The sequence below is a fragment of the Tubulanus polymorphus genome, chromosome 11, assembly GCF_964204645.1.
Source record: "Tubulanus polymorphus chromosome 11, tnTubPoly1.2, whole genome shotgun sequence".
In the NCBI taxonomy this organism is placed as follows: Eukaryota; Metazoa; Nemertea; class Palaeonemertea; order Tubulaniformes; family Tubulanidae; genus Tubulanus; species Tubulanus polymorphus.
Genome location: NC_134035.1, coordinates 748,914 through 764,004, shown reverse-complemented (window position 1 = coordinate 764,004; position 15,091 = coordinate 748,914). Strand labels below are relative to the sequence as shown.

Here is a 15,091-nt window from a genome sequence, read left to right as displayed (position 1 = left end):
TGTCAATGTGGTTATTTGAAGCAGCCTGTAATTGTGTTGCAGGAATTATAATTCAGGGTTTTTAGTAAGAGAATCAATTTCTACCTTAAAAATTAATTGAATATTTGACATCATTGAATAAAAATCGTTTTCGGAACGAATTTCGCGGGCGAATTTCATCAAAATTTGTGACGAAATTAAGGGGGTCAAAACACGAAATCCTGAATATCTCATTTTAGGAGCCTCGGATCCTAAATCTAACCTCATATTTGTAACCAGCACCCCAAAAAACATGTCTGCACTAAATTTTATTAAAATTGGGCCAAAAAAATATTTTGACTTTGTACCCCATTTTTGGGGTGCATATTTTGGGCATTAAAACCCTTATTTGCCCATGAAGATGAATGCCGATTCAAAATCTGATTGCGGATCCGGAATCTACACCTCAGAATACATATTCCTACCAAATTTCGAAGGAATCAGAGAAAAAAAAGTTTTCGCCGAAAAAAAACTCCTGGACTAACACCTTAGATTTTTGCCATTTTTAGCCAAAAAATCGAATCTCTTCGATTTGCTTGAAATTTCAGTCATTTATATTGTCAGGGGTGCTGATTCCAAATCTGCAATCAGATTTTGAATATCTCGAAAACTCTGGGGTCCAAGGCCTTTTGAAAATTTAGGGGTCCTCGAATTTCTCATTTTCTGGGCCTCGGATCCTAAAAATTCTTTCAGATTTGTGATCAGCACCCCAGAATACATGTCTAACCGGAATTTCATCAAAATCGGAGACAAAAAATATTTGACCCCGACACTCATCTTGGGTAGTAGCCTACCTTAGATTGCCATTTCTCTGATATACCGGTAACTAGACTTAACTCTTACACTGTGTATTACTGTTTGGTGGACTCAAATCTATTAAGTTTCATTTATATCTTTTAGGATGTTTCTCATCATTAGGATGGAATTATTGACTTTTTGAGTTTGATGATCAGGATCAGATGAACTGGATAAATATGTGTTGGCAGTGTTAGACCTCACCGGGAGGATAAACAAACAAACGAACAAATATTGGGAGAACTTGAATTCAAATTTACTCTTCTTTAATAGTTTCCGAGCATTATTTCTGGTTACAGTGTTAGTGGTAGTTGAATGCACTATTTTAGAGAATAAAATATAATTTGATTGAAATTCTTCCTTTGGCATGTGAGCCTAGCGCTTTACTGGATGCTAATACATTCCGCAGACAAAATAGTTCTATCAAAAACGGTTTGAAATTCGTTTTAGAAAGATGATCCCCTTCTGAAAACCTTAAACGATAGTCGAATTATTCATATACAATGGAATCGTATTAGATAATCAACGAAATTCGGCTAAGAAAAATATCTGTATTGCTCGCATGCCACAGTAAGATAGCGAGGCTGAGTTAGATATTTACCGTACAGTGCTGCTCCTATGAATAACGATAGCGGAATTTCTGTGAACTAAAATAGTAGCGCATATTTACCGCCGGAATTTAAATGTCCTTATTACGTACAGTACCGACCAGTGTGTCGTCTAATTCTGATTAAATATGATACTATGAATACGTTCTGAATTTTGTATGATATTTCCTTATTTTTAGGTAACATATCTAATTTTTTTTAGCTAAAATTTACTTACTTATCAATTAATATAGTATTTGTATACAGAATAAATTATTCATTTTCATTTTTTAATGATAATTTATCATCAGAATTGACAAAATGTCCATATTTTTTCTTCGATTATATTCTATTTGCGCGCAAATAAACAGGGAACTTACAAACACCTGTCGCTCTCTCCCAGACCATACTAGAAATACCCCGATTCAAATTAACTCTTTTAAGGCTCATTCTCTTATAGAAAAATTGTTTGGTTCGAACGTTTAGAGCAGTTTTCAGAGTTTGAGAATTTTCCTCGGAATCCGGCCCGCAAATCGGTAAATAGTTCGTCCACTCCTGCCGTTCGAAGACTCTGGCAAGCGAGTATTATGTTAGTTCACATTTTCCACGCTATCGTTATACATAGCGGCAGCACTAGACGGTCGAGATTGAATTAATCGCGCTATTTTACTGTGGAGCGGGCTCAATTCAATCGCTAAATCTTTATTTACAGTGAACTATTCCCTCAATTGATAAAGACTTTAAAGCCGCGATGATTCTAAATGTACGAATTTTGATATTGGTAAAAAAGATAAAAATTCATACATGATATTTCATGTTCATGTCCTCAGGTACACACAGTTTAGGGGGACCTCACTCCAGTGTCAGTGACTTCGCAGACACTTCACGACAGTCAGCGGAGGCCGCGACCTACTCAAATTTAGTCTGAATCAGTCAGTCGTCGTTACTACGGGTTCTGGGTTGTTTAGGGAACGACGGCTAGGTGCTAGGCTAACAGGGACCTCACTCGGTGTCAAAAACCACTTTCTAGCCTACACGGGCCGCACTACCCTAGCCGCTTGCATTGCACATGGTGCAGCAGGCGATAGTTTCACAAATCTTGATGAACTGTTCTTCAACTTCCTCCGGCACCACATCTTGTTCAGCAGGTTAAGACCAGCTGACTCGACCAGTTAGTTACACCAGCTTTCTCCCACTGCCACAGGCTGGGCTCTTTCTTGTGTAAAACGAGAATCTGTTAATCCAGTGCCGAACTGAAAACTGCTGAAAACTTTTGCTTAAGCCTGAGTTATTGTGCTGTTTTGCTTCCCTTTTCACCCATCCTCCCCAACCTCTCACCCCACCCTCCCGCAACCTCTCAACCCACCCTCCCCAACCTCTCACCCCATCCTTTCTCAACCTCTCATCCCATCCTCCCCAACCTCTCACCCCATCCTCCCTCAACCTCTTACCCCATCCTCCCCAACCTCTCATCCCATACTCCCTCAACCTCTCACCCCATCCTCCCCCAACCTCTCATCCCATTGTCCCTCAACCTCTCACCACATCCTCCCCCGACCTCTCATCCCATTGTCCCTCAACCTCTCACCCCATCCTCCCCCAACTTCTCAGTCAGTCTTCCTGTTAATGTGATTTCAATTTTATATTTCAGGTTTTCCTCTGTCGGGCTGTCGTGTAAACTTCATCACAAATACTGGACGTGGTGGACTTCAAGTGAAATTCATCACAGTTTTACTTCTTCAGTCAACTTCTTCCGGACTACTAGTGAACTAACTGGACTACTAGTCAACTAACCGGGCTATTAGTGACTATTTAGTCAACTAACCGGACTATAAGTGGATAAAAAAACAGTCAGTGGTGGACTCCAGGAGGTGTATGTGGATTTGTGGAACTCGGTGACTACCATTACTGCTAGACAAGGGCTAGTGAGTGTGTGAGTAGAATTTCTTATAAGTTTCCAAAACAATTATGAGAATATGTATTCATCAATTTTAATTATCGAAAATAAATTATATTATGTTCATTTCTTGTATTTTGTTTGTTGAATCGCATAGAGTTTCGCATTGAAGATTTTGATTTTATTCGGGCAGTTATTACAGACCGGTCATACCGGGATATAAGGAGTTTTAAGGGGAGAACTTTTCATATTTCGTGCAAGTGTCTGCTTCGCTTGCCCAATAACTGTAGACTCTCCTACAGTCGTTTCGTAAGCAAATTTTTAGAATCGACTGAATTCATGAATTTGCAAGTAAGACTTGCAAATTTCTACATCATATTTTTCAGGTTGGAGGCGCAAGGCGTTGGAGGTGCATATATTTGAGACATATCTCGTCGCGCTCGACTAACTGGAGCCACGAGCCTTTTTCCTGTTTGGCGTAACAGTATTTCTCAGCCGACTGAGGGCTATCACCATTCACTTCTTACTCTTCACCATCAGAATACATTACCACATATTTCCTGAAGATGAAAATTTGGCCAAAATGACTGTCATGTCTGTTTTTAGGATGTTTGTCATCATTAGGAACTATATATTGACATTTTTGTTTGTTGATCAGGACTACATCGAACTGGATGTTGGCAGCGTTAGAACTCACCGAGAGGATAAACAAACAATCAAACACATATTGGGAGAACTTGACTTCAGTTATAGTGAACTTTACGAGGACTAAATATGTGACACTACCGATTTGCTTTTGAACTAAAAACAGGGCAACTGGAAAAAAAACTGCGTGGCATCTAGAACCTGTTGTTCTCTCCCAGACGAAACTAGGAATATCCCCGATTCAAATTTACTCTTAAGCCTAATTCTTTCATAGAAAGTTGTTCCTTTAATAGTTTCAGAGCATTTTTTCTGGTTCCAGTGTTCGTGGTAGTTGAATGCACTATTTTAGAGAATAAAATTTAATTTGCTCAGAATTCTTCCTTTGGCATGTGAGCCTATCGCTTTACCGGATGCTAATACATTCCGCTGACAAAAGAGTTCTATCAAAAATGGTTTGAAATTCGTTTTAAAAGGATGATCCCCTTCAAAAAACCTTAAACGATAGTAGAATTATTCATGTACAATGGAATCGTATTAAACATTGAACGAAATTCGGCTAAGAAAAATATCTTTATTACTCGCATTCCACAGTAAGATAGCGAGGCCGAGTTAGATATCTACCGTACAGTGCTGCCCCTATGAATTACGATAGCGGAATTTCTGTGAACTAAAATAGTGGCGCATATTTACCGCCGGAATTTAAATTTCCTTATTACGTACAATGCGGACCAGTGTGGCGCCTAATTCTGATTGAATATGATACTATGAAAACGTTCTGAATTTTGTATGATATTTCCTAATTTTTTAGGTAACATATTTCATTCTTTTTAGCTAAAATTCACTTACCTATCAATTAATGTAGTATTTATATACAGAATAACTTATTCGTTTACATTTTTGCACGATAAAATTGACAAAATGTCCATATTTTTTCTTCGATATATTCTAATTGCGCAGAAATAATCAGGGAACATACAAACACCTGTCGCTCTCTCCCAGACCATACTAGAAATACCCCGATTCAAATTTATTCTTTCAAGGCTTATTCTTTTATAGAAAAATTGTTTGGCCAGATGTTTCAGAGCAGTTTTCAGAGTTTGTGAAATTTCCTCGGAATCCGGCCCGCAAATCGGTAATTAGTTCGTCCACTCCTGCCGTTCGAAGACTCTGGCAAGCGAGTATTATGTTAGTTCACGTTTTCCACGCTATCGTTATACATAGGGGCAGCACTAGATGGTCAAGATTAGATCGCACTATTTTTACTGTGGAGCGGGCTCAATTCAATCGCTAATTCTTTATTTACAGTGAACTGTTCTCTCAATTGATAAAGACTTTAAAGCCACGATGATTTTAAATGTACGACTTTTGAATTGGGTAAAAAGATAAGAATTCATCATATTTTATGTCCTCAGGGACGCACGGGGGGACCTCACTCCAATTGACTTCGCAAACACGTCACGACACACTAGTTAGTGAGGCCGGCCAGGCCCTGACTCGACCAGTTAGTTACAATGGCTTTCTCCCTGCCACAGGCTGGGCTCTTGTGAAAAACGAGAATCTGTTAATCCAGTGTGACCAGGGGACTGAAAACTGCTGAAAACCTTTGCTGAAGCCTTTAGGCTACTATGTCAGAGTAATTGTACTGTTTTGCTCCCCTTTTCACCCATCCTCCCTCGACCTCTCACCCCATCCTCCCCCAACCTCACCCCACCTCATCACCCCATTGTCCCCAACCTCTCACCCCATCCTCCCTCAACCTCTCACCCCATCCTCCCCAACCTCTCACCCCATCCTCCCCCAACTTCTCGCAGTCAGTCTCCCTGTTAATGTGATTTCAATTTTAGTATTTCGGGTTTTCCTCTGTCGGGCTGTGGTGTAGTAGACTTCATCACGAATACTGGACGTGGTGGACTTCAACTGAAATTTATCACAGTTTTACTTCTTCGGGACTACTAGTGAACTAACCCGACTATATGTGAACTAACCGGACCATTTAGTCCATTTAGGACCATTTAGATTGATACTCATAAAAAACAGTCAGTGGTGGACTCCAGGAGGTGTTGAACTCTGTATGTGGATTTGGAACTCGGTGGACTACCATTACTGCTAGACAAGGGCTAGTGAGTGTGTGAGTAGAATTTCTAATAAGTTTCCCAAACAATTATGAGAAAGCAGTTTATCTGTAAACACTGTTCACTGCATTTCATAAGAATTGTCAATGTGGTTATTTGAAGCAGCCTGTAATTGTGTTGCAGGAAGTATAATTCAGGGTTTTTAGTAAGAGAATCAATTTCTACCTTAAAAATTAATTGAATATTTGACATCATTGAATAAAAATCGTTTTCGGAACGAATTTCGCGGGCGAATTTCATCAAAATTTGTGACGAAATTAAGGGGGTCAAAACACGAAATCCTGAATATCTCATTTTAGGAGCCTCGGATCCTAAATCTAACCTCATATTTGTAACCAGCACCCCAAAAAACATGTCTGCACTAAATTTTATTAAAATTGGGCCAAAAAAAAATTTTGACTTTGTACCCCATTTTTGGGGTGCATATTTTGGGCATTAAAACCCTTATTTGCCCATGAAGATGAATGCCGATCCAAAATCTGATTGCGGATCCGGAATCTACACCTCAGAATACATATTCCTACCAAATTTCGAAGGAATCAGAGAAAAAAAAGTTTTCGCCGAAAAAAAACTCCTGGACTAACACCTTAGATTTTTGCCATTTTTAGCCAAAAAATCGAATCTCTTCGATTTGCTTGAAATTTCAGTCATTTATATTGTCAGGGGTGCTGATTCCATATCTGCAAACAGATTTTGAATATCTCGAAAACTCTGGGGTCCAAGGCCTTTTGAAAATTTAGGGGTCCCCCAAAAAAATCGAATTTCTCATTTTCTGGGCCTCGGATCCTAAAAATTCTTTCAGATTTGTGATCAGCACCCCTGAATACATGTCTAACCGGAATTTCATCAAAATCGGAGACAAAAAATATTTGACCCCGACACTCATTTTGGGTAGTAGCCTACCTTAGATTGCCATTTCTCTGATATACCGGTAACTAGACTTAACTCTTACACTGTGTATTACTGTTTGGTGGCCTCAAATCTATTAAGTTTCATTTATATCTTTTAGGATGTTTCTCATCATTAGGATGGAATTATTGACTTTTTGAGTTTGATGATCAGGATCAGATGAACTGGATAGATATGTGTTGGCAGTGTTAGAACTCGCCGGGAGGATAAACAAACAAACGAACAAATATTGGGAGAACTTGAATTCAAATTTACTCTTCTTTAATAGTTTCCGAGCATTATTTCTGGTTACAGTGTTAGTGGTAGTTGAATGCACTATTTTAGAGAATAAAATTTAATATGATTGAAATTCTTCCTTTGGCATGTGAGCCTAGCGCTTTACCGGATGCTAATACATTCCGCAGACAAAATAGTTCTATCAAAAACGGTTTGAAATTCGTTTTAGAAAGATGATCCCCTTCTAAAAACCTTAAACGATAGTCGAATTATTCATATACAATGGAATCGTATTAGATAATCAACGAAATTCGGCTAAGAAAAATATCTGTATTGCTCGCATGCCACAGTAAGATAGCGAGGCTGAGTTAGATATTTACCGTACAGTGCTGCCCCTATGAATTACGATAGCGGAATTTCTGTGAACTAAAATAGTAGCGCATATTTACCGCCGGAATTTAAATGTCCTTATCACGTACAGTACCGACCAGTGTGTCGTCTAATTCTGATTAAATATGATACTATGAATACGTTCTGAATTTTGTATGATATTTCCTTATTTTTAGGTAACATATTTAATTTTTTTTAGCTAAAATTTACTTACTTATCAATTAATATAGTATTTGTATACAGAATAAATTATTCATTTTCATTTTTTAATGATAATTTATCATCAGAATTGACAAAATGTCCATATTTTTTCTTCGATTATAGTCTATTTGCGCGCAAATAAACAGGGAACTTACAAACACCTGTCGCTCTCTCCTAGGCCATACTAGAAATACCCCGATTCAAATTGACTCTTTTAAGGCTCATTCTCTTATAGAAAAATTGTTTGGTTTGAACGTTTCAGAGCAGTTTTCAGAGTTTGAGAATTTTCCTCGGAATCCGGCCCGCAAATCGGTAAATAGTTCGTCCACTCCTGCCGTTCGAAGACTCCGGCAAGCGAGTATTATGTTAGTTCACATTTTCCACGCTGTCGTTATACATAGCGGCAGCACTAGACGGTCGAGATTGAATTAATCGCGCTATTTTAATGTGGAGCGGGCTCAATTCAATCGCTAAATCTTTATTTACAGTGAACTATTCCCTCAATTGATAAAGACTTTAAAGCCGCGATGATTCTAAATGTACGAATTTTGATATTGGTAAAAAAGATAAAAATTCATACATGATATTTCATGTTCATGTCCTCAGGTACACACAGTTTAGGGGGACCTCACTCCAGTGACTTCGCAGACACTTTACGACAGTCAGTGGAGGCCGGGACCTACTCAAATTTAGTCTGAATCAGTCAGTCGTTGTTACTACGGGTTCCGGGTTGTTTGGGTAACGACGGCTAGGTGCTAGGCTAACAGGGACCTCACTCGGTGTCAAAAACCACTTTCTAGCCTACACGGGCCGCACTACCCTAGCCGCTTGCATTGCACATTGTGCAGCAGGCGATAGTTTCAGAAATCTTGATGAACTGTTCTTCAACTTCCTCCAGCACCACATCTTGTTCAGCAGGTTAAGACCAGCTGACTCAGTTAGTTACACCAGCTTTCTCCCACTGCCACAGGCTGGGCTCTTGTGTAAAACGAGAATCTGTTAATCCAGTGTGACTGAAAACTGCTGGAAACTTTTGCTTAAGCCTGAGTAATTGTGCTGTTTTGCTTCCCTTTTCACCCATCCTCCCCAACCTCTCATCCCACCCTCCCTCAACCTCTCATCCCACCCTCCCCAACCTCTCACCCCATCCTCTCTCAACCTCTCACCCATCCTCCCCAACCTCTCACCCCATCCTCCCCAACCTCTCACCCATCCTCCCCAACCTCTCACCCCATCCTCCCCAACCTCTCATCCCATCCTCCCTCAACCTCTCACCCCATCCTCCCCCAACCTCTCATCCCATTGTCCCTCAACCTCTCACCACATCCTCCCCCAACCTCTCATCCCATTGTCCCTCAACCTCTCACCCCATGCTCCCCCAACCTCTCACCCCATCCTCCCCAACCTCTCATCCCATACTCCCTCAACCTCTCACCCCATCCTCCCCCAACCTCTCATCCCATTGTCCCTCAACCTCTCACCACAACCTCCCCCCACCTCTCATCCCATTGTCCCTCAACCTCTCACCCCATCCTCCCCCAACTTCTCAGTCAGTGTTCCTGTTAATGTGATTTCAATTTTATATTTCAGGTTTTCCTGTCGGGCTGTCGTGTAAACTTCATCACAAATACTGGATGTGGTGGACTTCAACTGAAATTCATCACAGTTTTACTTCTTCAGTCAACTTCTTCCGGACTACTAGTGAACTAACTGGACTACTAGTCAACTAACCGGGCTATTAGTCAACTAACTGGACTATTTAGTCCACTAACCGGACTATAAGTGGATAAAAAAACAGTCAGTGGTGGACTCCAGGAGGTGTATGTGGATTTGTGGAACTCGGTGACTACCATTACTGCTAGACAAGGGCTGGTGAGTGTGAGTAGAATTTCTTAAAAGTTTCCCAAACAATTATGAGAAAGCAGTTTATCTATCTGTAAACACTGTTTACACTGCATTTCATAAGAATTGTCAATGTGGCTATTTGAAGCAGCCTGTAATTGTGTTGCAGGAAGTATAATTCAGGGTTTTTAGTAAGAGCATCAATTTCTACCTTAAAAATTAATTGAATATTTGATCATTGAATAAAATTCGATTTTGGGCCGAATTTCCCAGGCAAATTTCATCAAAATTTGGGACGAAATTAAGGGGGTCAAAACACGAAATCCTGAATATCTCATTTTAGGAGCCTCGGATCCTAAATCTAACCTCATATTTGTAATCAGCACCCCAAAAAACATGTCTGCACTAAGTTTCATTAAAATTGGGCCAAAAAAAAATTTTGACTTTGTACCCCATTTTTGGGGTGCATATTTTGGGCATTAAAACCCATATTTGCCCATGAAGATGAATTCCGATTCAAAATCTGATTGCGGATCCGGAATCTACACCTCAGAATACATATTCCTACCAAATTTCGAAGGAATCAGAGAAAAAAAAGTTTTCGCCGAAAAAAAACTCCTGGACTAACACCTTAGATTTTTGCCATTTTTAGCCAAAAAATCGAATCTCTTCGATTTGCTTGAAATTTCAGTCATTTATATTGTCAGGGGTGCTGATTCCATATCTGCAAACAGATTTTGAATATCTCGAAAACTCTGGGGTCCAAGGCCTTTTGAAAATTTAGGGGTCCCCCAAAAAAATCGAATTTCTCATTTTCTGGGCCTCGGATCCTAAAAATTCTTTCAGATTTGTGATCAGCACCCCTGAATACATGTCTAACCGGAATTTCATCAAAATCGGAGACAAAAAATATTTGACCCCGACACTCATTTTGGGTAGTAGCCTACCTTAGATTGCCATTTCTCTGATATACCGGTAACTAGACTTAACTCTTACACTGTGTATTACTGTTTGGTGGCCTCAAATCTATTAAGTTTCATTTATATCTTTTAGGATGTTTCTCATCATTAGGATGGAATTATTGACTTTTTGAGTTTGATGATCAGGATCAGATGAACTGGATAGATATGTGTTGGCAGTGTTAGAACTCGCCGGGAGGATAAACAAACAAACGAACAAATATTGGGAGAACTTGAATTCAAATTTACTCTTCTTTAATAGTTTCCGAGCATTATTTCTGGTTACAGTGTTAGTGGTAGTTGAATGCACTATTTTAGAGAATAAAATTTAATATGATTGAAATTCTTCCTTTGGCATGTGAGCCTAGCGCTTTACCGGATGCTAATACATTCCGCAGACAAAATAGTTCTATCAAAAACGGTTTGAAATTCGTTTTAGAAAGATGATCCCCTTCTAAAAACCTTAAACGATAGTCGAATTATTCATATACAATGGAATCGTATTAGATAATCAACGAAATTCGGCTAAGAAAAATATCTGTATTGCTCGCATGCCACAGTAAGATAGCGAGGCTGAGTTAGATATTTACCGTACAGTGCTGCCCCTATGAATTACGATAGCGGAATTTCTGTGAACTAAAATAGTAGCGCATATTTACCGCCGGAATTTAAATGTCCTTATCACGTACAGTACCGACCAGTGTGTCGTCTAATTCTGATTAAATATGATACTATGAATACGTTCTGAATTTTGTATGATATTTCCTTATTTTTAGGTAACATATTTAATTTTTTTTAGCTAAAATTTACTTACTTATCAATTAATATAGTATTTGTATACAGAATAAATTATTCATTTTCATTTTTTAATGATAATTTATCATCAGAATTGACAAAATGTCCATATTTTTTCTTCGATTATAGTCTATTTGCGCGCAAATAAACAGGGAACTTACAAACACCTGTCGCTCTCTCCTAGGCCATACTAGAAATACCCCGATTCAAATTGACTCTTTTAAGGCTCATTCTCTTATAGAAAAATTGTTTGGTTTGAACGTTTCAGAGCAGTTTTCAGAGTTTGAGAATTTTCCTCGGAATCCGGCCCGCAAATCGGTAAATAGTTCGTCCACTCCTGCCGTTCGAAGACTCTGGCAAGCGAGTATTATGTTAGTTCACATTTTCCACGCTGTCGTTATACATAGCGGCAGCACTAGACGGTCGAGATTGAATTAATCGCGCTATTTTAATGTGGAGCGGGCTCAATTCAATCGCTAAATCTTTATTTACAGTGAACTATTCCCTCAATTGATAAAGACTTTAAAGCCGCGATGATTCTAAATGTACGAATTTTGATATTGGTAAAAAAGATAAAAATTCATACATGATATTTCATGTTCATGTCCTCAGGTACACACAGTTTAGGGGGACCTCACTCCAGTGACTTCGCAGACACTTTACGACAGTCAGTGGAGGCCGGGACCTACTCAAATTTAGTCTGAATCAGTCAGTCGTTGTTACTACGGGTTCCGGGTTGTTTGGGTAACGACGGCTAGGTGCTAGGCTAACAGGGACCTCACTCGGTGTCAAAAACCACTTTCTAGCCTACACGGGCCGCACTACCCTAGCCGCTTGCATTGCACATTGTGCAGCAGGCGATAGTTTCAGAAATCTTGATGAACTGTTCTTCAACTTCCTCCAGCACCACATCTTGTTCAGCAGGTTAAGACCAGCTGACTCAGTTAGTTACACCAGCTTTCTCCCACTGCCACAGGCTGGGCTCTTGTGTAAAACGAGAATCTGTTAATCCAGTGTGACTGAAAACTGCTGGAAACTTTTGCTTAAGCCTGAGTAATTGTGCTGTTTTGCTTCCCTTTTCACCCATCCTCCCCAACCTCTCATCCCACCCTCCCTCAACCTCTCATCCCACCCTCCCCAACCTCTCACCCCATCCTCTCTCAACCTCTCACCCATCCTCCCCAACCTCTCACCCCATCCTCCCCAACCTCTCACCCATCCTCCCCAACCTCTCACCCCATCCTCCCCAACCTCTCATCCCATCCTCCCTCAACCTCTCACCCCATCCTCCCCCAACCTCTCATCCCATTGTCCCTCAACCTCTCACCACATCCTCCCCCAACCTCTCATCCCATTGTCCCTCAACCTCTCACCCCATGCTCCCCCAACCTCTCACCCCATCCTCCCCAACCTCTCATCCCATACTCCCTCAACCTCTCACCCCATCCTCCCCCAACCTCTCATCCCATTGTCCCTCAACCTCTCACCACAACCTCCCCCCACCTCTCATCCCATTGTCCCTCAACCTCTCACCCCATCCTCCCCCAACTTCTCAGTCAGTGTTCCTGTTAATGTGATTTCAATTTTATATTTCAGGTTTTCCTGTCGGGCTGTCGTGTAAACTTCATCACAAATACTGGATGTGGTGGACTTCAACTGAAATTCATCACAGTTTTACTTCTTCAGTCAACTTCTTCCGGACTACTAGTGAACTAACTGGACTACTAGTCAACTAACCGGGCTATTAGTCAACTAACTGGACTATTTAGTCCACTAACCGGACTATAAGTGGATAAAAAAACAGTCAGTGGTGGACTCCAGGAGGTGTATGTGGATTTGTGGAACTCGGTGACTACCATTACTGCTAGACAAGGGCTGGTGAGTGTGAGTAGAATTTCTTAAAAGTTTCCCAAACAATTATGAGAAAGCAGTTTATCTATCTGTAAACACTGTTTACACTGCATTTCATAAGAATTGTCAATGTGGCTATTTGAAGCAGCCTGTAATTGTGTTGCAGGAAGTATAATTCAGGGTTTTTAGTAAGAGCATCAATTTCTACCTTAAAAATTAATTGAATATTTGATCATTGAATAAAATTCGATTTTGGGCCGAATTTCCCAGGCAAATTTCATCAAAATTTGGGACGAAATTAAGGGGGTCAAAACACGAAATCCTGAATATCTCATTTTAGGAGCCTCGGATCCTAAATCTAACCTCATATTTGTAATCAGCACCCCAAAAAACATGTCTGCACTAAGTGTCATTAAAATTGGGCCAAAAAAATAACTCTAACTCTGTATGTTTGACTGATGGCCTCAAATCTATAAAGTTTCGTGTATATTTTGTTAGGAGTTTGTCATCATTAGGAACTATATATTGACGTTTTTGTTTGTTGATCAGGACCTACATCAGATGAACTGGATAAATATGTGTGGGCAGCTTTAGAAGTCACCGAGAGGATAAACAAACAAACGAACACATATTGGGAGAACTTGACTTCACTTATAGTGAACTTTATGTCCACGAGGACTAAATATGTGACACTACCGATTGGCTGTGTTTGAAGTAAAAACGGGGCAACTGAAAAAAATGCTCTTGGCATCTAGAACCCGTCGTTCTCTCCCAGACGATGCTAGGAATATCCCCGATTCAAATTACTCTTAAGCTTTATTCTTTCATAGAAAATTGTTTCTTTAATAGTTTCAGAGCATTTTTTTCTGGTTAAAGTGAATTAGTAGTAGTTGAATGCACTATTTTAGAGAATAATATTTAATTTGCTTGAAATTCTTCCTTTGGCATGTGAGCCTACCGCTTTACCGGATACTAGTACATTCCGCAGACAAAAGAGTTCTATCAAAAATAGTTTGAAATTCGTTTTAAAAAGATGATCCCCTTCGAAAGACCTAAAACAATAGTAGAATTATTCATATACAATGGACTCATATTAAACATTGAACGAAATTCGGCTAAGAAAAATATCTGTATTACTCGCATGCCACAGTAAGATTGCTAGGCTGAGTTAGATATCTACCGTTCAGTGCTGCCCCTATTAATTACGATAGCGGAATTTCTGTGAACTAAAATAGTAGTGCATATTTACCGCCGGAATTTAAATTTCCTTATTACGTACAATACAGACCAGTGTGGCGCCTAATTCTGATTAAATATGATACTATGAATACGTTCTGAATTTTGCATGATATTTCCTTATTTTTTAGGTAACATATTTAATTCTTTTTAGCTAAAATTCACTTACTTATCAATTAATATAATATTTATATACAGAATAACTTATTCATTTACATTTTTGAATGATAATTTATCATCTGAATTGACAAAATGTCCATATTTTTTCTTCGATGTATACTAATTTGGTTGCAAATAATCAGGGAACATACAAACACCTGTCGCTCTCTCCCAGACCATACTAGAAATACCCCGATTCAAATTTACTCTTTTAAGGCTTATTCTTTTATAGAAAATTTGTTTGGTTCAAACGTTTCAGAGCAGTTTTCAGAGTTCGAGAATTTTCCCTTGAATCCGGCCCGCAAATCGGTAATTAGTTCGTCCACTACTACCGTTCGAAGACTCTGGCAAGCGAGTATGATGTTAGTTCACGCTTTCCACGCTATCGTTATACATAGGGGCAGCACTAGACGGTCGAGATTGAATTGATCGCGCTATTTTTACTGTGGAGCGGGCTCA

The 15,091-nt window shown here is 39.6% G+C and overlaps 3 long non-coding RNA genes across 3 annotated transcripts; all 3 read left to right on the top strand.

The window, feature by feature from the left end:
- Nucleotides 1-5,264: 5,264 nt before the first annotated feature.
- LOC141913264 (uncharacterized) lies at nt 5,265-7,280 on the top strand. The gene is made up of 3 exons (XR_012620264.1): nt 5,265-5,298; nt 5,787-6,070; nt 7,084-7,280. It is a non-coding gene; the product is annotated as an uncharacterized LOC141913264 (long non-coding RNA).
- Nucleotides 7,281-8,246: 966 nt separating this feature from the next.
- Nucleotides 8,247-10,882, top strand: LOC141913284 (uncharacterized). Its single transcript, XR_012620268.1, has 3 exons — nt 8,247-8,329; nt 9,381-9,668; nt 10,686-10,882. It is a non-coding gene; the product is annotated as an uncharacterized LOC141913284 (long non-coding RNA).
- A 966-nt stretch (nt 10,883-11,848) lies between these two features.
- Nucleotides 11,849-14,131, top strand: LOC141913283 (uncharacterized). The gene is made up of 3 exons (XR_012620267.1): nt 11,849-11,931; nt 12,983-13,270; nt 13,787-14,131. It is a non-coding gene; the product is annotated as an uncharacterized LOC141913283 (long non-coding RNA).
- The last annotated feature ends 960 nt before the right edge of the window (nt 14,132-15,091 follow it).